Genomic DNA, 27,236 nt, shown 5'->3' with positions numbered 1-27,236 from the left:
CCTGGCCTCCACAGTCACCAGACCTGAACCCAATCGAGATGGTTTGGGGTGAGCTGGACCGCAGAGTGAAGGCAAAAGGGCCAACAAGTGCTAAGCATCTCTGGGAACTCCTTCAAGACTGTTGGAAGACCATTTCCGATGACTACCTCTTGAAGCTCATCAAGAGAATGCCAAGAGTGTGCAAAGCAGTCATCAAAGTAAAAGGTGGCTACTTTGAAGAACCTAGAATATAAGACATAACTTCAGTTGTTTCACACTTTTTTGTTAAGTATATAATTCCACATGTGTTAATTCATAGTTTTGATGCCTTCAGTGTGAATGTACAATTTTCATAGTCATGAAAATACTGAAAAGTCTTTAAATGAGAAGGTGTGTCCAAACTTTTGGTCTGTACTGTACGTGCTTTTACACATTGGATTGGTGTTTTTAAACATTAATGATTAATTTAGTTTTAAGGGATTACATGTTATACACAAATTTTCTTTTTCCTTTTTTACCTTTTTTTGAATATTACTCATTTTGAGCTTAGGAGTCCAGAGGGCGGTCCTATAAGTGACCGCAAGCCTTCTGTATAAGTGGTGATACAGAGGTAGAAGTTATCAGTCTGAATTCGTAAGCCCAAAATGAGAAGGAAATAAAATGGAAAAATAGCAAGTTGTACTAAATCAATCTGCTCGGTGTCTCCTGTACTTTATGGTCACCGTGACAGATTCCCTTTAATATTACTTTATAGCTGTTAAAACACCACTGATGCTTGTGCTGAAGAGAACTGTTCACATAGTGAAGTGGCCAATAATAACGAAATGTAACAGATTGGGCAGATCGATATTTGTGGATGGAGGTGAGATTCCTCTCTTGTCAAAACCAATATTCTTTATTTCTAGACAGTGAGCATTCTTCACTCTTCTGATCAGTTATGTGTGTGGCAATCAATAGACAAGTCTTCATCCGCAGGATAAGGTGCTTTGATTTTAGGGTTTTGTGTTAATTAGAGTGTGCTCAAATGAAGCAATTCTAGATCATTCACACTGTCCCGCATGCAACATGTCCTTATTTGCTTTCTATAATGGCATTTAACCAGTAATGTTTTTCTCATTTCATAACATGACCTCTCTCATCAATGTTCATCCAGATCTCCATCCCAGGTCAAAATGACAAGTTTTAGTGTTCAGATGGCCATTAGATCCAATGTCATTTATCTTAGTGCCTGGAATAATTATTGCCTTTTTTTGCTGAAGGTTTCTTAAGTGGTTTACTGATTGCTCTCGTAAAGATTCATTACTTGTACCACTTACCTTGTGGTTCAAAAAGGAGGGGAAGGAAAAGAAATTCTTTCAGATCCACTATTCCCAAAGGTTCAAGAGATTTATTGTATCTGGGATAACTAAAAGAGGAATTTAGCGCTCACTTGGGATTGATTTAATATTATTGTAATTTAAATGTCTAAAGTAGGTGAAACTGATGGTCATCTGGCAAGGGGTCATGTTGACCACGCGACCACTTTCTTGTGAAGTAGGTGATAACTTAATTCAATTGAATGTTCTCATTGTTATTTATCCTTTTCCTTTGTTACTGTTCCATTGCTCTCTGCACCCCTCAGACCACCCATGACTGAAAAGCGGCAGCTCCTGGGAGGAAATAAGTTCATTTTCTCCCTTTATCCGCACTTTCAACAAGGCAGCCGAGCAGCATTGTAACGCTATTTACATACTGATTAACCCTGTCTCTGAAGGGAAATAGCAAGTACATAAATATGAATGCCCTTGGGACATTTTTATTTTCATATATTTCATGTGTTTTGGGTTTAAAATAATGTTTTCAATTGTGTTTCATTAAAAGTTGTGCACGGTTTTCCTTCTTTAGCCTCTTCTATAGAATGAGTTAGCTAAGAATCAGTCAGCCAGGCCATTCTAAGGGCTCATGCAGACGTCCATGCGAATTGGTCCAAGATTGGGCCACAATGAATGGACCAGTGTACGTGACAGCCTCATGGAAATAAACGGAGCTATCACGCTCAGGTCAGGAGAGCCGTGGCCAGTTGTAATCTGTCTGTAAGTCAACAACAGCCCTTACCGAGAGTTTTGTAACTCTTTTATCCATCTTTTACTGAGCTTTTCTCAGCAGATTTATGACCGCATAAAAGTTCAGCTCTCCTTTGATGTGGTCTGTCGTCAAAAATCAGCTGAGAAGCTAAATACAAGATAAAAGAGATACAAGCTACCTGTCAGAATGAGCTCACTGATGGATTCACTGATGGATTCTTAGGTAAAGGGTAACCGTTGGTTTCTTTATTTATATACACCAGTAGTTCAGTAGTACAAATGAAAATAAGAAACTTCCTCTTCCTGGACCGATGTTTCATTCTTAAAGTTCTCAATTCATGTTTAAGATCTGTATTCCGTGAATTCAGAATTCCTCATTACTGGAAATGTCAGTTAGTGCTCATATAGTTCTATGGAGAACTGTTATTTCCTTTGCAGCAGAATGTCTGTGTCTGCCTCCCGATCCTCCCCTCTCCCTTCCTCATGGATTCTTATAAATCCCAACTGTTATCTCCTATCTCAATAATAGGAAAGTCTCTCTTCACTGAATACAGATTTTTACTAATTTTACCCATTCAATGAAAGTGAAAGATCAGTCCAGGAGTAAAAAGAAGCAAATTTCTCTGAAAGACAGACCACAACGTTGCTTATTTTCATGTGTACTATTTTTTCATGCAATCAAAATTAAAAGGACGATTGGTCTTCATTCTTATTCTGTAGTCAGCAATGAGCAGTGAAACAAACAGCCCTAAAAATCAAACAATGCCGCATTTTTTTAATGAAACTCATTTACAATTTCCATAATAACTTGCTCTTTAATATAGTTATTTTTTTCTTTATTTTTCTCCTTTTTTCTATACCTCCGGAGCTAACATTATGCTCGCTACACATCTAACTATACGGTCATTCCAAATGATTGATATTTAGTAGGACTAGCCCCTGTTGCGGGCTAGTCGTTTTTATTATATACATATCAATCCCAAAAGGAGCGTTGTGTCAGAACTATCCTCATGTACAGTACATGTCTTGTGTCTGCCAGCATGATAGTCCACCGCACTAAGATCACAATATCCAACATCCACGAGAACGTTTTACGTCTGGAAAGGTCAAGGACAGCGACCATCAAACAGGCCGACTAGAAGGAACATTAGGTACAACCCCTCTGATTGGGCGTCTGCTTATAACTACATTATTACCTATATCTTGTATACAAGTGAAGCAAAACATCTTATTTCTAATTGTAATATACCTAATATACCTGTGTATCAACCAAGTTCAAAAAAGCTAAATGTATAATGCACTCCCCCTTCTCTATTATAACCCCTGCTTTCCCAAGAAGAACGAATAAGGCAAAGCACAGTTGCCTACGCAATCGGCATCCTTATTACGGATCCCCGTACAATTTTCAATCCGCCATCCAACAGATAACCTGTAATTTTGGTTTCTTAACCAATATTTCTGAACTGGTGGAAATAAAGGCTGATTAGGCTCCACTGTGAGTTTCCCGCCCGGCTATCTATGAATTTGTCCCGATTGCCTCTCGGCTGGAGGATCAGATGTAGAAACAATGTGTGTATTTTGGGAATCTCAGCTTGATAGGTTCCAGGAATAGCAGCAGATACGTCTGTATCATATAATTTGCAGTCATTGCCTCAAGGACTTTGGTTCTGCCACTAAAATTACTCCGCTTAGACCCTGTTGAGAACTATAGATACAGCACGCTTTTAATATCTTTCTTTTTTCACCATCCAAATTATTTTTTTTTCTTCCACCTCACCTTGAAAAGGGCAAATATGTTTTGATAGAGGGGATACCAAACTGTGAACATTTTGCTCTAGAAACAGAAATGATCCAACTTGCCAAAATTAGATCCATTTTTTTTTACCCTTTTGAAGAGACAAGACATTACCATCTATGGGTCCAATTCATCAAAGCTTTGAAAAGTCACATACTTTTGGCAAAACTGGCTTAGCGTTGAAATGATACAACTTTTTGCATTCTCTCACTATTTTCATGGAAGAGTTGGGGCGGGACAGTGTCATGGCTACCGCCGATCGCCACAGTATCACGAATTGTAATTCAAAACGCCCAATTCTTCTTCCCCTAAGATCATCATTCAGAAGAGATTTGGGGTGCTCTCACACACTCTAGAAAGTTTCCCCATTCCATCAAATTCTGGAGGTCTGGCTGACACTAATGTGTACAGTCTTTATTGAATGGTGCACGGCAACGCTGATAAATCATGACTGCACAATTATTAAATTATGTCCCTGTAGAAAATAACATGTCATTAGTATATTACCATACATAATGTATAAATAATAATGAATATTATGTCCTCCACATAGTCTAGAAAGAAGGATATACCTGGTCAAAATGAGCTTCATGCACAAACTGAACACTATGAGGCTGAAGAGTTAGTTCCTCGTGTTGTCAGATATAGTCTTCAAGAGTAGAGATATAGGCAAACCCAAATGGCAAAGTTCAGGGTCCGTACCGCCGTGCACATACCCCAAACTCAGACTTCCATGTTACTGTTCAGGCTTGTTGAAAGGCTTTAGCTCAGCCAATCAGCAAGCTTTTCCTGTGTGGGCACTTCGGGCACCATCATAGCCATTGCAATTATTGGCATGGCTGTGATTGACCAGCAAATTGCGAATTATGTTGAAAAATATTTTAATTAGTTTAAAAAAAACATCTGGTCCCCTTTATTCTTGATAACCAGCGCAGGTAAAGCTAACAGCTGCAGTCCACCCATCCCTATTCAAGAGTTGATGTAAAACATTTTATACCAAATACCGTGACTGGTTATTATCAAGAATGTCTCCAGTAAACTTTAACTGTATGCAATGAACATGCACTTTTATTTATACACCATTATATTATGTTATTGCACTATTATGCTGATATAGTGATCCAAGCAATCAAGTCTTCAATTTACTCCAAAGAAAGAGAAATATATAGGGTCGTATCACAATAACCTCCATCATGAGGAGGAGGGCCCACCCTTCAGAGAGTCTGACGACTATAGTCCTTGGTTACTCCCATTCCTAGTTTTATAGCACTAAGGTTTGTGGACCCCCTGTACCCATAGAGACGGTAGGTGAGGTCACTAAGAGCTGGGCTTTCCTATCTTCAAGCCACAACATTTTTTACCTAGGATATACAACATATGCCCATATTTTCTTCTTCAGCCTCCTCCAATTGTTTCTGGCCTAAAGGGGTTGGCTACCTCAATCATTATCTGATCGATGAGGGTGTGATATCCGTCACCGATCAGCTGTTCTTGGGTGCTGCCCAAATACTGCACCTCCGCCACCTTTATAGTAGCTGCAGATCCACCCCCTACTCAAATGAATACAGAGTGGACCTGCACTACCTGGCCGCGGCCACTATAGTTTTGTCGGAGCTGTTGCGTTCTAGCAGCCCCGAAGAGCTTCCGCCCACCGTAGGTGCCAGTAACAGGTGATCGGCAACGGATGTCGCACCTTCATCGATAACATATTGATTGTAGTGGGCAACCCCTTAAAGACCAGAAAGAATTGGAGGACGCTAAAGAAAAAAAAATATTATATGACGTCTGATGTTCTCCATTCTTCTAAAATATTAAATCGTGAAATGTGGTTGGTCATCATAGTTAATAATATCTTTTCCATAGTCACTGGCTTCTATAACAGTGTACAGTATTAATAAGAACTCAGCAAAATTTGACAGGAAGGAAAAATTCCAGTTAACGAAAAAAAAAGTGCCGCCATGACATAACATCCTCGTCTCATGACTTCAGTGCTACATTCTGTTTTCACATTTATGTTGGAACTGGTTTGCTGTCTCGTGCTTAATTTTGCAGATTTATAGATTTCCTGTCATCTGTGGGGTTAAATCAGAAATATTGATTTTTATGTTGCCCATATTAACTCTTATTATGCTGAATTTCCTCCAGCTAAATTCCACAGTCATATTTTTTTTTTCCTGGCTGTCAGCTCAAAACTGATTGTACCATTTGATTTTTTCTCACCTTATGAATATTTAACATCGTCTGCTCGGAGAGGTCGCATATAAAACAAAACTACAGCTCGGGAGCGGCAGGGCAAACGCACGTTATCTTCAATAAACCAGAACATGCGTACGATCCGCCTGCAGCGAAACATAATTAAAGTAAGAAAAAGATAATTGGGATATTTGTTGTGACAGCAAACCCGTAATGAATTGTCTTATTAATGGGGAAATATTAGGTGGATACAAGCAATTACCAGTACAACACACAGATCCGCTGATACATTCTTCTCTGTGATAGCGTAGGAGAATAAAGAGATTTCAAAGACTTTGGATATTAAACTTGTGTCCAATTTCTACACCCCAACAAGATTCAAAGGCGTAGATGAAGTTTTTTATTCCACATTAAATTATATTTTTCCTTACATTTTCCCCCAAAACAATAAAAATCACTAACAAAAGTACATTGTTGAGCTGACCTGCACTGCCATCTTGAGCTATCCCTCAAAAGATGACCCCAAGCTTCTGACTCCCCAGTAGAAAATCTGCCTAGATTATTTGAAGGAAATCTGTCAGCACATTTTTGTGATGTAATCTGAGAGCAGCATGATTTGGGGGCAGAGGCCCTGATTCCATCAATGTATCACTTTCTAGGTTGCTTCTTAGGTTTTCGTCTTGATGACGAGGTCGTGTGGAGCCTCGAAACACGTTGACACTATGAACCTGTACATTAAACTTTCTCGAGTTTTAATCTGTATCGAGTCTTCATCAGCAGCGCATTGAATGACACCTCCATCCCGTTCTATATCAGCATGATTTGGGGGCAGAGGCCCTGATTCCATCAATGTATCACATTCTACGCTGCTTCTTATAATTTCAATAAAATCGCAATTTTATCAGCAGGATATTGTCAGTAAAGGACTGATTGTCTCGTATCATACCACCTTCTCTGTGTTACCTTGCTCCCACCAACATTTAGCATCTTTTCTTCAACGTGTTGTATACACAGAAATCTCCCAATCAGTGGTGTGGGCTGGGTTATACAGGGCTCAGCATTCAAAGTATGTATTCAAAGGTGCAATGACAAAGCTCAAACAATAATGAATATTAAACTGTATTACTACCTGATGTGCAGCCACGTAGAATCCTCTAGGCGTCCCTCTGCCCCGACGCGCGTTTTGCACTGCTTCTTCGGGAGCATACATACCGTCACAGGGAGATAAATACAGATATGTCTGTTTATGTAGGAATGCCAAGGAGGTTCACTTGTGGCACTTGCATATACCCCATGTGAATGACGAATTTTTGCTCAAGCATTTTGTGATATATCTTTCATTATTCATGCAGCCAGTAGGTTGAAATACCCTATGGTAATGAAGTCCCTCATCATAGGACCTAGTACCCTTTTTTAATGAAATTTCCTGTTTTTAAGGTTTATCAATAAAAGTGTAATTTTATATAAAAGTACTATTTAGCGATCTCTTTCTTACCGATATTTGATCACCATATGTGATAAAATGCTTTCAGATTATATAGCAAAAACCTTCTGACAGATTCACTTTAATAATTCTAGAAATTACCCATGTAAGGGAGACCTTTTGATGGACTTAATTTAAACAGAGCACCTCTTCCAATTGATGCTTCCCCATGGATTCTAGAATAGTTTTTTCTTTTTCTCCTGTGCCCCTCCACTCCAAAGTTATGCCCTCTTCTACCACCTGGCGTGAACCAGAGAACTTCTCTATGGGTATTTTGTTTGGACAGCCTCAGAGGAGAAAAAGCAAACGCCCACCGTGAAGTTCTTTGCTTTACGCCCAGTTGGTTGAAGGAGAATTTTGCGTCTTAATTACAGGGGGTCATAACTTTGGAAATGCGTGGCACAGGAAAGAAAAACTGCTACAGAGTCAGTGGAGGAGCAGCAAAAATTGGGGGAAGTACTCAGTTCAAATGTAAAAAATCCAATGAAAGGTCTATGTAAGACTTTAGTAGCAACTTCACAACTCCAGGATTTCTTCTTAGGGCAGGTTCACACATTGTGCAAAATGTCCATGATTGAAGATCCATTCCATACATGTGAATGTGTGAAGATGCCTTCAAAGTACATTCAAATAATTGGGTGAGTTTCAGAAATTACTATAAGAACCTGCTAATTACAAACGTACTGTTACATGGGACACATTCACAGTAGGCGGAAATTGGGAATGTAGAAGAGCTATTTCGCTTCTATTATAGCTCAACCATTGAGACCCTCATGGCCGATACGACATTATAATCAGACACAACTTGCACATACTGACCTGCTAAGCTCTGAATTCAAACGTCATAAGTTTTTACTCTTGTGAAAAGTTTAAAAAAGGATGTAATTGCTTCTGAGCCTTCCAGATACACTGGGGTCTGCTGGAAATGCATTAAAAGGTCAAAGGTCAGTGTACTGGACTGGTAGATTCCCAGTTGTGTAGTTCATGCGCATAAGCATTTCACTTTATATTTAACGTCAGATCCTTTCAGATTCTTATCCACATAGTAACATAACAAGACAAGCCAAAACGCCCATCAGAGGACCAATAATGGAAGATAATAATATGGGCTGGGGTCTCAGATGATCCAGACATGGCTTTATGAGGTTATAACTGCTTAGATTAATTTCTATCAAGAGTAGTAAAATATCTATTTGGTGGATTTCAGAAGACTGGAACAATAAAAAAAGCCCCATCTTAATTTTCAGCAACTCCTAACCACCTAAGTCATAGGACCTCCCATGAGGAGCTCTCACACGCGAGGCAATAACGCGAGGCATCCGGAATTATCATTTTAATGGATGCTACATATTTATACTGTGGCCACGTCTGTAGCATATTCTGACACACCATCCGAACAGGAATGAGGTGGGACATCCCCAACGCTCGGCCACACAAAAGGCAACTATTTCTGATTTTCATTGTGTCCAAAAGTGTTCAGAAAGAGCACATCCCTCTAAGATAATACCAGTCCACAATGCTATTTGTTTCCATAGGAAGTCTTTTTCTTTGCGCTGTATGTTGACTTTCTGATCTGTATTGGCATACCTTTAAAAAGTAACCATCTTTAAAAAAATTAAAAAAAAAACTTGTAGCCTAGAAAATAGCAAACACGTCAAGGTCAAACATAGAAGTCCTGCTACATACACTAAAGCACCTGCCTAGATGAGGGTCGCAAAATGAACAACTCCGAAATAAAAATCATCATTATTTTGTGTTACTCTGTCACGAGTTGTTTCTGCTCTAATTGTTGTTTTTGTCACCTAGTGGTTATAAAGGGGATTGTAGCGACTCAAGGATTTTGCTGTTAGAAACTGTGAATTTTTAACAACATTTATGGAAAGGTAAGGGAGAAATTAACTGTATACCACAGTGTATTATTCACAACAGAGAGGAACACTTTGATTTTTACTTTTTTTTCTCAAACATTAATGAAAAGTAATTAGGGTCTCTACTTCAACTCTCGAGGATCCACCTCACTTGACCCAATATCCCAGCCATGAATAGAATAGGTAACATTGGCATGGCCCTCTCCACTGAAGCTTGTGAAAGCTTTGGAGACAAGTGAACCAGGGCAGATTTTAGAGAAGCTCACATGCCCTGATTGGCGGTGCGTTTTGAGGTCCGTCAGCCTTGGTGGTGTGTTCTGAGGTCCGGCAGCCTTGGTGGTGTGTTCTGAGGTCCGGCAGCCTTGGCGGTGCGTTCTGAGGTCCGGCAGCCTTGGCGGTGTGTTCTGAGGTCCGGCAGCCTTGGCGGTGCGTTCTGAGGTCCGGCAGCCTTGGCGGTGCGTTCTGAGGTCCGGCAGCCTTGGCGGTGCATTCTGAGGCCCGGCAGCCTTGTCAGTGTGCTTCGAGGTCTGGCAGCGATGTGTCACTTACTGGGATGTTTGCTGCAGGATTGATCAAATCAGTTTTATCAGCAGGAGATTATCACTAGAAGACTAGTAAACCTGCTGCCATGTAGTCCTCATATTTATGACTTCTGCATAACCCCGCCCCCAGCACTGATTGGTAGCTTTCTGCCTATGCACAGTGTACAGAGAAAGCTGCCAATCAGTGATGTGGGCGAAGTTATACAGAGCTCAGCATTCAGAGAACTGCTAGATTTGCAGGATATAAAACTGTGATTTTATTAAAACTACAGAAAGCAGCCCAGTAAGTGAAATCTTGTTGGAATCAGGGTCTCTACCCCTATATCATTCTGCTTTTAGATGGCATAGCAAAAACCTTATGGCAGGTTTGCTTTAAAGGGGTCATATGGGAGTTTAATAAACTATATTAGTCAAATATTATAAAAAATAAAAGCAACCATAACGGCCTGCTAAATGTTCTGCTACTCTGCTGCTGTTTCTCCAGTGTCAGACATGCCATACATTCATAGGACCGCTGCAGTCAATCACTGACCTCAGCGCTGATGTTTTTTACACCCTACCATCACTGAGGCCAGGGATTGGCTACAGCAGACATGTGAATGTACAATACATGAAAAATAAAGACCAACTGAGGCATCTGCACCGCTGCAGCAGAGGATTTTGTAGATGAGTAATATATGTTTCTACTTTCAGGATATTTTTTGCAGCTAATTGATTTCTTAACTCTTGGTCTTGGACAAACACTTTAATTTTATAAATGGGAAACAGTTTTGTGCAATATATTTTATGATATTGTATGAAACGCAATGAAAACATTGTGGATTTCTTTATTTTTCTGCTCTGAGTTCTTTGTGGACAGGACAGAGTTTTCACACTGAGTAGCAGCGGCAGGTTGGATAAGGAGCTGTGATTTACCATCTAACAATCTCAGTGAGGGACAGGAGAAGGACAGCGGCAGCCGGAATGGCAGCGGCCTTTACTGCTTGTTCAGTGCAGTATTTTTTCATATGTTTTGTTTGTTTTATCTGCTTTACAGTTCTTGTGTTACGGGCCTTTTCATCCGATGCTATATTTTATGGTGTTTTCAAGGGGGCATGACTCACGGGATCCTCTGGGGCGTGTCTTTAGGCTTCTCTGCATTATTACCCTATGAGCCATATACCCCCAGTAAAGACTATGAAAAAAACACTATATAAAAAGGCCGACATTTCTAGATGGCGGATTTAAAAAAAATTACTCAGGGGAGCAGTGAGAATAAGATGGTCACTTTTAATAGGGAGATAGGTCCTCTTTAATGTCCTGGATAGCAATATACAGTGTTCACTAAATGCTGGGGCAGATTTACAGTATCGCTATGGCCAGAGGGACCATTCTTGTGCTATATAAAGTTTATATATATATATATATAAAAGTTACTTTTTCTGCACTTTTCCCTGGCAGATATGCCGGGACGGACCGCCACGGGCGCTGACGTGTCACCTGGTGGTGGTTTAATAGATCTGGATATTGCGATGTTTCTCCGCAGCACTGAGGGGTTAAATCTGCTCCTAATGACATGAAACAGGCTGAGTTCTCAGAAAGAATATTATATCTCTCAGAAGTATCTGGAGATTCCGCATCAATCGCAGTCCACATCTGAAGCTTCTCTTCATTGGGGGAGATGTGGGAAATTAAACCCCAAATCAGCCGGCTGGGATTCATCTCACAGCCTGGATCCTTATTAATGTCCCAGAGGGCAGCAAGAAAGAGAATCATTATTGTATCCTTTATTACCTTGTATGCTCCTTGTGCGTCTCACCCCACACAGTCTTACCCATTTCACTGCCACACAACTATACGACGTGTCGTTTGTAGCAGGAGACTGTAGTTCCGATCGGGAAATCAGTTTGCGCATGGTATAACTTTCAGTATATGGCCTACTCATGGGCATAGAAGAGTGGGCATATTTTATCGGATCCCATACTAATAATGAGCCCATTAGAAGGATATATGCTCAGCTCCGATAGCTTCCTGATTTGGGCTTCTGTACCAATCATTAGCAGAATTAATTTTGGCATTCAGACTTCAGGTTGGACGTTGTTTCAGGGATGATTAATGTCCAGAATATTGCTGGTGAAAAAAAGTAGCCTTTTCTATTGTGTTACATGGTTTAGGCCTCTAATGAACCACTTATCTGTCACCTGCTTATTATCATTGTTTCTAAAATCGTGCTACATCAGTTGAAATAGGTTTCCTCCAGTTTCTCCAGTTTTCTCCCACATTTCAAAGACATACTGATAGTGAATTGAGACTGTGAGCCCCTTTGGGGACAGAGATGATAATGTATGTAAAGCGCTGCGGAATATGAAAGCACTATGTAAGCAATAGCATCTAATATATAATTGCCAATCGGCTCTGTCACAGCTTCCAGAGATTGTGTCGCTTTCCCACAATCCACCGTGGTCGGAAGGCCACGAACTGCGCCTCCACAAGTGACAAAAACGGCACCGCTATTCCGTCAGGAGATCAGCGGCGCTAGCCTCTGCCGCTCATTGGCTTATCTCCCGCCGCAGGGAGGTCAGCGGTGATGCAGCCGGGAGATGAGCAGGGGCCAGCCGCTCATCTCCCGGCTGCTCGCATTGGAACTACGCCGACCGCCATATTGGAACACTCAAGTTATGGGTATTCCGATATGGCGGCCAGGATTCATATCCCCGCCAAGTCACGCGGCACTGCTCATTGGCTGAGTGCCCCTGGCCTCAACCAATGAGCGGTGCAAGATTCAAATCCCCCTCCAAAGCCGTGCAGCTCCGCTCATTGGCCGAGCTGCCCGCCGGCTGAGGTTTGGCGGGGGATTCAAATCCCGTGCGGCAACGCTCATTGGCTCAGCCAGGGGTTCTCAGCCAATGGGTGGTGCTGCATGGATTTGGTGGGGGATTTGAATCCTGCCCTGCTCAAAGCCACGCGGCACCGCTCGTTGGCTGAGCTGCCGCCGGCTGAGCCATTGAGCGGCGCTGGATTCAAATCTCCCGCCAAAGCCAAGCGGCACCACTCATTGGCTGAGCCACCCGCCGGCTAAGCCAATGAGCGACGCGGGATTCAAATCCCTCGCCCACCGGCTGAGCCAATGAGCGGTGCCACGCGGCTTTGGCGGGGGAATTGAATCCTGCGCCGCTCATCGGCTCAGCCGCCGGCAGCTCAGCCAATGAGCAGTGCCGCTCGGCTTTGGCGGGGGATTTCAATCCCGCACGGCACCGCTCATTGGCTGAGCCACCCGCCGGGATTTGAATCCCCCGTCAAGGCTGGCGACCAATCAGCTGCTAGCGGTATTGGCACCAGATTTGAATACCGCTAGCAGTTGATGTTCATTTCACCACACTCTCGATGCAATAGCATTGGGCCTATTTCTAGTAATAATAATGATTTAAGAAAATGATGCACCCTTTACATGCATGGTCTGCTTAAAGAGTTGCTAAACTTTTTGTTTTATTTATTAAATTTTTTTGCAAAATTATTACTTTTTGTGATGTAATTTAATGCCTACATTTGCCTCTGTCTCTCCCAAACACTATCAAGTGCTGTTTTAACTGCCTAGTTCAAGCTCCCTGAGAATCTGCTTTTAACTGCTGCTCAGCAAGGATCCATACTCTACCTACAAGCAGTAGAGGACATTCCCTGCCATAGCTTCTCTGCTTCCCTCCTCGTACTCAGACAGGGGACGTATCTAACACAGATTCTTTGCAAATGGAGTACAGATTCTTGCAGTAGTTTTCCTCCCTATAAGAGTAGGATTGCATGGTGCTGGTGTCACGTGAGGATGAAAGCTATGCCAATCTACAGGGGAGAAAGAGTGCACAAGCTATCAGTGAAACTATTGGTGGTGTTACTATTCAACTTATGCACTCATTTGTCACAGCTCATGGGCTACAGCAATATAATGGGTCCATGCTTTAATGGGAACCTGTCACCAGGGAACCAGTCGGTCTGTAAGTGGTGACTGAACTGGCACTGGTACAGCCCCATGACTGAAACCGGAACGATGACGGGTGGAATAAAGTTCATTTTCTCCCCAGTGTTTGGATAATTGCAATCGCCGAGCAGGTTATTAATGCTATTATTCTGCAGATTAAGCCCATATCTGCAGGTTAATAGCATTTTTTTCTGTTGACAGTTTCCCTTTAAAACACCCTTAGAGACACCTCTATTGTATGCCTTCAATTCCATATACAGGCGTTTTTTCTTGTTGGATTAATTATGATTCCAACAGATTAAAAAAAAGTCATTGTCGAAAAGCAGCACTCACAAATTACTAGGACACATGTACCAGGGCAAAATTGTGACCAACTATATTTTGGTAAGGTAGTCATACAAGTTACTGGGGTATGTTTCCTAATCGTGTCTGATTTTCAATAGCTCATGATGGAGGGTAAGTAACTTTAGACACTATTGTAACTTCACACAAGTTATACATTGCTTTGGGTTTTGGCTTTATTTTGAGGTAAGGTTATGGCCAACATGTTTTGGTGTCACAGATTAAGTGGGTGTCTCCTTCCTACTATGCCATATCTTTTTCCACAAATCCACACACACTTCTTAAGTGAGGTGCAAAATGTGTCTTAAAGGGAATCTGTCACCCCATTTTTCGGATATGAGCTGCGGCCACTGCCATTAGGGGCTTATCTACAGCATTCTGTAATGTAATTCTTATCTACAGCATTCTGTAATGCTGTAGATAAGCCCCCAATGTAACCTGAAAGGTAAGAAAAACAGGTTAGATTATACTCACCCAGGGGCTGTTCGGTGCAGTCCGGTCCGATAGGCGTCGCGGTCCGGGTCCGGCGCCTCCCATCTTCATGCGATGACGTCCTCTTTTTTTCTTCCTGCTGCGGCTCCGGCGCAGGTGTACTTTATCTGCCCTGCTGAGGGCAGAGCAAAGTACTGCAGTGCGCAGGCGCCGGGAAAGGTCAGAGAGGCCCAGCACCTGCGCACTGCAGTACTTTGCTCTGCCCTCAACAGGGCAAATTAGTACGCCTGCACAGGAGCCGCAGCAGGAAGCATAGAAGAGGACGTCATCGTATGAAGATGGGAGGCTCCAGACCCGGACCTGCGACGCCCATTGGACCGGACCGCCCCCCCCCCCCCATGGGTGAGTATATTCTAACTTGTTTTTCTTATCTTTCAGGTTACATCGTGGGCTTATCTACAGCATTACAGAATGCTTTAGATAAGCCCCTAATGGCAGTGGCCACAGCTTATATCCGAAAAATGAGGTGACAGATTCCCTTTAATCACAGAAAACAGCATGTACTGCAGTTTTTTATCCAAATTGAGCTGGACGTATGGCACATTAGTTTTGGAAACTGATTTTTTTTAGACATTACTGATTCTTTTCTCAAAGGAATTATTCGATAAGTAGAGATAGGCTGACACCTGGATGTTTGGGTTCAGCCGAACAGTTAAAAAAGTTCGGGTTAGGGTACCATAACAGAATCTGGACCCAAATCCGAACCCTGACCTCATTCACTTGAATGGGGGGCCCGCACATCCAGTGTTTGCCACCCTGTCATGTGCATGACAACGCGAGAAGCACCGCTTCTGATCGGCGGTCAGACAGCTACAGTTCCCACACTGTCAAATGACAGAGAGATATCACAGCTGTGATCGGCGGTATAAAGTTTACCTCCGGTCACTGGTGTCAGATGATGGGACTACTGCTGCCATCATCTGACACCTGCTGCCGCTAATAACAGTGAGAGCAGGAGCAGCTGTTGGGAGTATTGATCAGCTGGCACCTGCACTGTAAATAAATAATAAAACAAAAAACAGCATGGGTTCCCCTGTATTGATAACCAGCAAGGCAAAACTAACAGCAGATGTAACCATGGCCGTCTGACCAGCGGTGATGATTTTATTGCCGATCAGAAGTGGTTCACATGACAGCGCAACAAACACCCGGTGTTCCGGTGGCCGAACCAGAACAGTAAGATGGACTTCCTGTTGAAGTCTGTGTTCGGTGTCTGTGCCCGAACAGTAGGTGTTTGGTACGGATGCCGAACTTTACTGTTTGGGTTTGCTCATTTCTATCCATAAGCAACTCAAGTCGTTCTCATTGGGGCAAACAACTTTCACCCAAAAAATCTCATGTATGGGTTCCGTTCTATCATCTAGAGTTGAGAGCTCTTGCAGTGAACGTCTTTTTCTCCGGAGGACTCAGTCCAACTATGAATACCATGTATTTCATCGGTCACCATGGAATATTTCTCCTGTAGCTGCTGGCCTGATCTATGACCATCACATGATTGCAAGACGGTCCTCAATAATAGAAGGGCTTCTGTAGAGAAGATGACCTTCTTAATGATGCCTCTAGACAGCTTACAAATTAACAGGCCAGGGACAAATTTGCTATTTTTTTTCCAAGGAGAAAACATAGAATCCGTGTTATGGTCTTGTTGATTATATCAGAAATAAATTTAGGATTTTTTTCTTACCCGCTGGCATGTAGCGGAGGTGGGACTGTCGGTAGAAGGTTGTATGAGGAATAGTTGTTTATATTTTGTATATGTAAGTTACAATACAATAATTTAATATATATAACAGATATGGTGAACTGTATTAGAGAACCATTAACATTTTCATGAAAAATGTTCTAGAGGGCTAATCCTCTCAAAGAAGATGAGATGCATGGTGTATGATGAAGCTAAAAATCTGTCATAGGAAATCTATAGAAGTGGGTCTTCTAATGAAGTGGTCTTTGGAGAGATTTTTCTGTGGTTCCATTTCATTACCAGATTGTTAGTCTTTGCCGTCTGCTAGGATGGTCTGTAGAGTTTCCACCCGATGGTAATGCATGGGTTAAGACAAAATTCAAGGAAGGAAACTGCCAGCCCAAGATGTATGTGCTCATCTTCCAGCCTCAGCAGGAAGCCTCTAATAGTGCCTACCCGGCCTCTAAGTGCAGCTGTGGATTAATAATGAATGGCCATACTACAGTAACACAGTGAGACTCCTCCAGCATCGAAAACCAGAGTATTCCAGGACAAGATGCATCTCCCTTCTATGGAATTGTGTGAGATCAGATCGCCAGCACAATGTATTCTGCAGAAATTAGCGCTGTCTGGCTCCACCTATTACTGCTATATAGCGTCAGACCCACAGGTACGACCCCATTCAATCAACAGCGAAAGACTGCGCCGCCGAAAGTCATATTCCATTCATTATCAGCGTTACCTGCGCTCAAGTAATTAACGACACACTGTTCAGCCTCAGACAAATTATGTGTAACAGTTTTGATAGCCTTCTTGATGGATTCTGTAAGGATGAGGCGGGGAGAGAGGTTTGCACTTGATGAAGAAGGTCACGTTGATGGGATTTCGTTTCTTGCTCATAATGATATAATGTCATGAGGTTAAAATTCTGCTCTAATTCCCCGCAACAGATTGCAGGGTGCTCTAAAATAATAAAAGCAATCAGACCTGCACCAGTATCCTGCACGTTCTGGTCACCGCTAGTCTCTGCCTATTAGTTCCATTCTTTGCACAGCAAATGGCCAGAAATGCCCAGTTAATCTCTGATTGGGGCAGATAAACGTTGTGGCCAGTGATTAGGGGTTCAGTTATTTCTGGGCAGTACCAGAATGGCGCCGAAAAGTAGAGATTGAAGGCGATTGGTAGGCACCAGAACAGGACCTCCAGAGGATAAGTGTGGGTGATCTGTTTTATTGTTTTAAAGTTGTTTAATTAATAAAAAAAATGCTTGTTTTGAAATAATTTAAAAAAATATTTCTTGGAACATACCTTGATGCACAAAGCAATCTAATATGCTCAGGAACTGACCCCATTTTCTTATACTCTAAATTTTGCCATACATTCTTTTGGAAAAAGCAGTTCATCATCATAAGAAAATTTACAGCACTCTAGGTGCTGGAACTTTCTGTTCATCACTACAAAACATGCATTGTAGCTGCCAGTGTCTCTTGGCTTATCTGCCCTGAACTGAAAGCCTGTTATACCCTTATACAGCAACAGACAGAAGGGCAAGATCAGAGAGACACTCTTCCCCACTACATGTAAGACTTCTCAGCGTCTCTACTGCTACAGATAGATTACACTTGACAACAGGAAGTGGACGGCAAATTAGTCCGAAGGAGGGGACACCATGTTGTCAGCAGAAGGAGGACACCTAGTAATTGGCAGAAGGAATACGCCCAGTAGTCAGCAGGAGGAGGACATCTAGTAGTCAGCAGGAGGACATCTAGTAGTCGGCAGAAGGAGGACACCTAGTAGTCAGCAGAAGGAGGACACCTAGTAGTCAGCAGAAAGAAGACACCTAGTAGTCAGCAGAAAGAGTACACCCAGTAGTCAGCAGAAGGAGGACACCTAGTAGTCAGCAGAAAGAGGACACCTAGTAGTCAGCAGAAGGAGTACACCCAGTAGTCAGCAGAAGGAGGACACTTCCTTTAAATTGATCTTATTTGATCAAGTGATTTGCAGATGATCTATATGAAAAGTCCAGCAATATCTTTACTTGGCCAGCCCAATTCTTCAGTTACTAGCAGTGCTAGGAAGGAAATAGAGCTGGAGTGACAGAGGCTTCAGATCTACCATAACCCTTCAGCCTCATTTGCATATCAATTCAAATACTGTTTTCTCAGTAACGGGGGAACAGACTGGCCATGTAAAGGTATAGCTGGACTTGTCTTTGAAACCACTACATGTGCATATAAATATTTGGGGGGAATCCTTCTGACAGATTCCCTTTACTAGAAATGGCCACAGGTAGACAGCGCATGCTCCGCTAATACTACAAATCCCACGTTTTCGGTCTGGCATGCTCCCTGGTTACTACAAGTCTATCTACAGCACACTTCGTGGTAACACTCTCCCCAACTACACCTCACTTCCTGACCAGCATTCACCCTTGTCGTAAGTTCCCTCCTCTTCCTACATCTTCATGCACTTCCCTTGTGCCCTGTATCTCAGCATGCATAGAGCCTACTACCCTCTAATCTCATTCACAAGGTGGGCACAGGTCTGCAATTGTGCCGGTGCCTCATGCCATGGTTTAATACAGTTTTAAATTACCACAAATGGAGAGGAATGACCTTGGAATGGTATGTTGTCTATTCCAAAAAGGTCTAAAGGGGCAAAGACCCACTAGAAATTGCCCCTCTCAAGGAAGTCAATAAACCTTAGCTTTTACTGTACTACATTACAATAGTTATTTTATGAGGTAATTAATTAAAATGACAATCTAAATGTGCCATAGATAGATTAGATTATACTCATATATCGAATTATCTATTTGGATTTTCTGTGATACGCCAACACAATGTAAAAAGTATTTGTGAAGTGTAGAGGAAATTATACTTGGTATTCTAATTATTTAAAAAATCTAAATTTGAAAATTTTTGTTCACAGACGCCTCCATCCAGTCACAGAAGAATGGGCAAAAATTTCAGCCTCTAGCTGTGCAAAGCTGGTAGGGATATACCCCAAAAGACGAGCAGCAGTAATGACAGGGAAAGGTGGTCCTACAAAGTATTGAACCAGGGGGGCTGAATACAAATGCACGTCACAATCTTCAGATTTTTATTTTTTAAAACAGCAAATGCAAAGTTTTAGACAGTGCCCCATTTATATGTTGGGCTGCAATAAGCAGAATTACTTTAGGGAGCAAATTTCTGGAAGCATGAGCTAGCCAGTTAAGCTTTTTAACTGAGTAAAAATCCTATTGATTGGTGTCCCTATTAAAGCAGTAAGGAAATCTCCAGCTGGCTAAGCGGGAGATCTTTGCAAAGTCAGAATTAGGAAATTAAGAATGATGCACACATTGCATAATGAAGTCCTGGGAGGATTACAACCTGCCGCTCCACATCCTTCTGTGATCCAGTAAATATTCTGTAAACCTGGCATGAATCAGGAGGTGCAGGTGCAATCATTCCTTGTAGTGCGAGGCGTCTGTGCGGCGGGGGGTTCTTTATATCTGCACTATGTTAGGTCATTGGCCCCACAGATTGTACACCAGGCGGGATTGTGTCTCCACAAAATAATTATAATATGGCTAGAAAGAGGCAAGATGGATTTGATGTCAAAATTCAGGAGATGAGTTACATCATGCAATCACAAGAGATATACTGAGGACATTCAGATGTAGCCGAGCTGAGAAGAAGTGAGGATCTGGGATACAGGAGAGCTGACTGTCACTCATTCTGTTCCCAAAATACATTATAGCAGTAGTATTATACAGGCCTGTGGGTGAACGACAGATTATGGGATTACTATTCATAATAATGCCGACCTTCTAGATTCTGCTCTACTGGAATCCTGGGTGCTATAGTTATGCTTTGAAAAATATTTATTACTATGTGTTAAAAGTATTTATCTTGTTCTGAATCATTGTTTAGGTATAAAAGTAGCGTCAACATGAATGCTAGGACTTGAGGTGCTTCCGCAGAGTATTGCCTTCTTCCTTGGTGCATCCTCCTGGTACCATCCCTTTCCCAGTGATACACACACGTCATAGGATGTAAAAGAAAACGTGATTGTTCGGACCAGGCCTTTTGTTTTAGGCCATGTTCACACGGTTAGTATTTGGTCAGTATTTTACCTCAGTATTTGGAAGCCAAAACCAGGAGTCGGTGATAAATACAGAAGTGGTGCATATGTTTCTATTATACTTTTCCTCTGATTGCTCCACTCCTGGTTTTGGCTTACACATACTGAGGTAAAATACTGACCAAATACTGAACGTGTGAACGTGGCCTTAGTGTTTTATGTCAATCTCTGACAGTCCTATTGTAGATTCTTGTGGTGGCGACCAAAGGTTAGTATGTCTTCTCTGACTGACCTGCAGCTACACCACTCCATACACTAAGAGATGTGATGCTCGTTGTGCCCAGGCACTTTTCTCTCACAGGGAGAATTATATTTTTTGGGTTCACATGACCCTGCATTCAGTTCACCAGTTGTCATTTGCTGAACCAATTTATGTAAGTAATAACTAGAGATAGGCCGACCAATGTAGATAATACAAAGAGGATCCCTGAGTCATTTAAGCTAACAAAACAAATTCCCTAAAGAAAACTAATATTATTTCATAATATAAAAACCCAATAACCAAAGCAAAGGTGTGAACAGCACATAAAATATAGAAAAAGAGATAAAAACTACACTATAGTAGGAATTGTCCCGTCTATAGAAGGACAGACCTTACAGGATAATGAAAAAAAAGGATATATTGGATGCATCCTGCTCGTCCCTTTAAGTGGCGCTACCTGACTGTGGAGGTTGGTATGTTAAAAATAAATGCAAATGGTGCCCTGCTCACTGTTGTCTATACCTTTAATGCCCTAAAAAACCCTCATATCCAGTGGGGAAAATAAGTATTTGATACACTGCCGATTTTGCAAGTTTTCTTACCTACAAATAAATGAGAGGTCTGTAATTTTTATCATAGGTACACTTCACCTGTGAGAGACAGAATCTAAAAATAAAGCCAGAAAATCGCATTGTAGGATTTGTACATAATTAATTTGCATTTTATTGCATGAAATAAGTATTTGATCACCTACCAACCAGCAAGATTTCTGGCTCTCATAGACCTGTTAGTTATTCTTTAAGAAGCCTCCTACTCTGCACTCATTAGTCATTACCTGTATTAATTCCACCTGTTTGAGCTAGTTACCTGTATAAAAGACACCTGTTCACACATTCAAACAATCACACTCCAACCATTCCACCATGGCCAAGACCAAATAGCTGTTTAAGGACACCAGGGACAAAATTGTAGACCAGCACAAGGCCGGGATGAGCTACAGGACAATAGGCAAACAGCTTGGTTCGAAGGCAACAACTGTTGGTGCAAATATTAGAATATGGAAGAAACATAAGATGACTGTCAATCTTCCTCAGTCTGGGTCTCCATGCAAGATCTCGACTTCTGGGGTAAGGATGATTCTGAGAAAGGTCAGGAATCAGCCCAGAACTACACGAGAGGACCTGGTCAATGACCTGAAGAGAGCTGGGACCACAGTCTCAAATGTTACCGTTAGTAACACACTATACCGTCATGAAATAAAATCCTGCAGGGTACGCAAGGTCCCCTGCTCACACTAGAACTTTTTGGTATCAAGTCTAGTTGCCATGTTTCAAGGAAGAAGAAGGATGAGTGCCACCCCAAGAAAACAGTCCCAACCGTGAAGGATAGTGAGGGAAATATACTTTGGAGGCGCTTTTCTGCAAAGGGGACATGACTGCATCATATTGAAGGGAGGATGGAGTCATGTATCATGAGATTTTAGCCAATAACCTCCTTCCCTCAGTAAGAGCATTGAATATGGGTTGTGGATGGGTCTTCCAACATGACAATGACCCAAAACACACAGTCAGGGCAACTGAGTGGCTCCGTAAGAAGCATTTCCAGGTCCTGGAGTGGCCTAGCCAGTCTCCTGACCTGCACCTAATAGTAAATCTTTGGAGGGAGCTGAAAATCAATGTTGCCCAGCGACAGCTCCGAATCCTGAGAGGTCTGGAGAAGATCTATACGAAGGAGTGGGCCAAAATCCCTGCTGCAGTGTGCACAAATCTGGTCAAGAACTACAGGAAACGTCTGTTTGCAATTGCAAACAAAGGTTTCTGTACTAAATATTAAGTTCTGTTGTTCAATTGTATTAAATACTTATTTAATGGAATAAAAAGCAAATTAATTATGCAAAAATCATACAATGTGGTTTTCTGGGTTTTTCTTAATATTCTGTGTCCCAAAGTAGAAGTGTACCTACGATACAAATTACAGACCTCTCTATTCTTTGTAGATGGGAAAGCTTGTAAAATCAGTAGTGTATCAAATACTTATTTTCCCCACTGTAAGAGCATGATCAATATTTCAGTAAAGAGGGCATAACAGGGTAAACAACACTAAGTACTTCTCAAATAGTAAATTACGTGTTTTACCCAGTGTTGGTGAATGTTCCCAAAAATATGATCAGATTGCATACCACACCACATTAGACACCTTAAAAAAATATCTGTCAATCATAATTACTAGTCCACATATTGCGCCTAAACGTGTTTCACCTCCCCGTAATAGTTCATCAAGAGGAAAGTGAAGTCATATGCAGCACTCCAGTAATGAATGGAAATGTGCCTGAATAGGGTTCCAATCCATAGCTAATAATAAGAGTAAGACTCAGCACTCAGAAGGATGTGTGGCAATAGGTGTGATTTTCTTACAATTCAACCAGGAGACCAGCTTGTGATGTTTCAGGCAGATATTTACCTTCATCAGATAATTGCTGAATAACATGGTATATATAGTGTGTAAGCCAAAAAAAACCTCACAATGTGCTGGTTAAGGTTCAATGGACTGTGTCATCCAGAGAGGTAATGGATACTGACGCTGGAGTGTTGTGACTATGTCACTGTCTGGGTAAAGCTGATTCTTTCTGTGAGATAAAACATTTTACTGTGCAGTAAAACAGGGAAATTGTTTTACCTCACAGAAAGCAGCTGCTGTAATTCCATGCTGTCCTATCTGCATACTCTCTTTTGCCCAGGAGATGTATGATCAGACAATGTTCCTGTACGGTCAGGCACAGCCATTACACAGTCCGTAGCAGGGGCACATTTATAAGATTATCTCAGCACAGGAACATTTTTTCTCGCATTCAATTTTGAAACATATTATTATTATTATTATTATTATTATTATTATTATTATTATTCTAAGATCTATTTATTAAAATGTACTTGGTTTGTAGGAAAACCCTTTTAATCTTACAACTGCCATGTGTCTCTGCCAGATATGTACAGTACTCCAGTCAGGGAGTAGAGTAAATTTCTAGCTAAAGTTATGCCATCAAAGTGGCAGAAGTTTTCAGAAATACAGGCAGGCATAGCCACACTCTGGCCCACCCGTGCTCTGCCCATTTTGCTGGCCAAGACTGGCGTCAAAAAGCCAAATGGTGCAAAAATGTTTCTACTTATTAAGGTATTTGACACAAATTTGATTTACATCAAATTGATTCACTTATCTCCAGTAACACCCCACAAGACCTGCATGTTTTTTATCACTCTGACTCAGTCATGTATCTATAACAATTTGGGCCATGCCATTTTTCCTGCACATCAAGTTCAAAAAATGACTGAAATCACCATTATTAGCTGGGCCCGACAGTGGTTTTAATGATATGGTTGTTTATGGTATAGTAAATTAATGCTATGGATAATTGGTGTATTTAATAAGTTGGCATTTTTGGAATCCGTTCTCAGTAAGTTTTAATAACTGTAGAGAAAGGAATCTGACCGGTTAAATGCCTGTGAATGAAATTGCTGAGTCCTGTCTGAATCTCTTTGGCTGGAGAATGCTGCAGTAGGCAGTGACAGATGAGGGCACTTTGGGGGAAGCAAGGATGTGATTAATTTTTTATTTTTAATTTCTTTTCAACCACTGGGATTATGCCCTATAGAGCAGACAGAATCTTCAAAATGGAATAAAACAGCTGGGAAAGACAATATGTGCTCACAAAGTATGAGCTAAGCAGCACAGTCACCTTCAGGCTTCCTTCACACTTGACTTTTGCACAACGCTTTTTTATCTTGGAAAAAAAAATTACAAATTTAATATGTTTATTTTTTTATTTTGTGGGGTTTTTACCTTGTGTGTGTTTTTATAGTTAAACATATCTAGAGAATGTTATGTTTGAAAATAAAAATGGCACAGACCCACAAAAAACACCAGAGGAGTGAAAATCTACCAAAAAAGGCACTCTGGCATGAATTTCACATTTCCCCTTTAAATTTTACAATTCAGAAATTTTAATGACGTATGTTGGATTTATTGTGTTAAAGGAGATGTTTCATCTTAATACATGGGTAAAATTGCAAATTGCTTATAAAAAAACAAGCAACTTTACTATTTTTTCAAGATGAGCGGATCAGACAAAATGTGAATTCACCTGATAATGCAGATATTCCTGGGAAATTCGATTTGTCGAGTAGTTATTCTCAGCAAATTGAATGCCCCTTATAAATCTCGGGGGTTCTGCAGACCGCATAGCATAATAAACATAATATGTAAAAAAAAGATACATATGCTCACCTCACCCCAAGACTCACCTCTTCAGATCCTCTCACCGCCACTCATCTCATCTTCTGATCCCCCGCTGCTCGCTGGGCATTCGCTGGGACTCTCAGGATGTGTCAAACTTGCAGCTTTCATAAGGCCTGGAGGCAGTAGCATAGAAACAGAGAGGGAGCAGAGGGGCCCCACGTTCTGAGGGGCCCACCAGGAGCTACTGTTAACTGTATGAGTGTGCACAGCGCGCCCATACAGCTGCACTCTGCAGCAGAGCAGGAAGACTCGATCTCTCTGCACTGCCGCATGACCACTATGGGGCCTTTGAGCTGGAGGGGGGTCCAGGGCCAGTATCGGGTCCCCCACCCATCATCACAAGTTAAACTGTATACTGGATGCCGATACAGTTGAAAGCACTGATGATACAGGGAGCTGCATCTCCCAACATTCCCCCTCTGCGTCTGGCATCCCTGACACAGACACTGACAGTGGGTGTGATGACGTCATTACTTGGCACCCGCTGTGCTGAGAAAAGCAGGTGCAGGTGCTCTGAGCAGTGAGGGAACAAGGAGAGAGGTGTGTATTGTATTTGTTTATTTTTTTGGGGGGAGTGTGTTATACTATATAAAGTCTGCCTGTGATGAGTGCATTATACTGTATGGAGGCCTATGGGGAGTGTATTGTACTATAGAGGCCTATGGAGAGTGCATTATACTGTATAGAGGCCTATGTGGCTGCATTATACTATATAGAGGACTATGGGGAGTGCATTATACTATATAGAGTCTGCCTATGTGGGTGCTTTATACTATTATAGAGTCTGCCTATGGGGAGTGCATTATACTATGCAGGCCTATGGGGAGTGCATTATACTATATAGAGTTTGGCTATGGGGAGTGCATTATACAATATAGAGTCTGCCTATAGTGAGTGCATTATACTATATGGAGGCCTATGCGGGTGCATTATACTATACAGGCCTATGGGGGTGCTTTATATTATATATAAAGGGGGAGTGCATATGGGGAGTGCATTAGACTACATGGAGGCCTATGGGGAGTGCATTATACTATATAGAAGCCTATAGGGAGTGTGTTATACTATATTGAGGACTAGCTGGAGCATTATACTATATGAAGGCTATTTGGGGGTGCATCATACATTGTGGGGATTACAATGAGGGGGCCATCATACAGTGTGGGAGATAATGTGGGGTCTTTGTACAGTGTGGGGGCCATCAAACAGTTTAGGGGCTACTAAGGGGTCAGTATACTGTGTGGAGGGTACTATACAGTGAGGGGGCATTATACTATGTATAGGAGAGCATCATACTGTGTAGAGGGAACCTGTACAGGGGGAGACTCACGACTAGTGTTGAGCGATACCTTCCGATACTTAAAAGTATCGGTATCGGATTGTATCGGCCAATATCTGAAAAGTATCGGATATCACCGATACCCGATACCAATACAATTCAACAAGTCAATGGGACACAAGTATCGGAAGGTATCCTGGATGGTTCCCAGGGTCTGAAGGAGAGGAAACTCTCCTTCAGGCCCTGAGATCCATATTCATGTGTAAAATAAAGAATAAAAATAAAAAATAGGGATATACTCACCCTCTGACGCGCCCTGGTTGTAACCGCTGCAACCGGCAGCCTCCGTTCCTAAGAAAGAGCGAGTGAAGGACCTTCGATGACGTCGCGGCTTGTGATTGGTCGCGTGAACGGTCACATGAGCGGTCACGCGACCAATCACAAGCCGCGACGTCATCGAAGGTCCTTGACTCCCTGCATTCTTAAGAACAGAGGCAGACGCTTGGACTGGTGAGAGCCGGGGTCGCCGGAGGGGTGAGTATATCCATATTTTTTATTTTTATTCTTTATTTTTTACATGAATATGGATCCCAGGGCCTGAAGGAGAGTCTCCTCTCCTCCAGACCCTGGGAACCATACACTGGGAACTTCCGATTCCGATTTCCGATATCACAAAAATATCGGAACTCGGTATCGGAATTCCGATACCGCAAATATCGGCCGATACCCGATACTTGCGGTATCGGAATGCTCAACACTACTCACGACATTATTAAATGTTTAAGTGGGCACTTATTGCTATAGTTGAACTCAGGTTACTGGGACTGTCAAAGGATCAGACAGAGGGCATTATTATGTTCTAGGGGGCAAAATGTGGGCACTGTTTTCTAGGGAACTTGCATCAGGCATTACTATATTGTAGAGGGTTGTTTTACTATCTAGAAGGC

At 41.9% G+C, this 27,236-nt stretch overlaps 1 protein-coding gene and 1 long non-coding RNA gene across 8 annotated transcripts in view; one reads left to right on the top strand and one right to left on the bottom strand.

Moving 5' to 3' along the window:
- The window catches only part of NTNG1 (netrin G1), a 447,853-nt gene that overhangs the window by 100,178 nt on the left and 320,439 nt on the right, over nucleotides 1–27,236 (top strand). The gene's annotated exons all lie outside the window — the stretch shown is intronic.
- On the bottom strand, nucleotides 5,577–9,936 carry LOC143788904 (uncharacterized). Its single transcript, XR_013218747.1, has 3 exons — nucleotides 8,333–9,936; nucleotides 6,058–6,176; nucleotides 5,577–5,909 (listed from the first exon to the last, which is right to left on the bottom strand). It is a non-coding gene; the product is annotated as an uncharacterized LOC143788904 (long non-coding RNA).

Source organism: Ranitomeya variabilis, chromosome 8 (genome assembly GCF_051348905.1).
Source record: "Ranitomeya variabilis isolate aRanVar5 chromosome 8, aRanVar5.hap1, whole genome shotgun sequence".
In the NCBI taxonomy this organism is placed as follows: Eukaryota; Metazoa; Chordata; class Amphibia; order Anura; family Dendrobatidae; genus Ranitomeya; species Ranitomeya variabilis.
The sequence above is the reverse complement of the archived record's forward strand: the minus strand, read 5'-3'. Positions and strand labels throughout refer to the sequence as shown.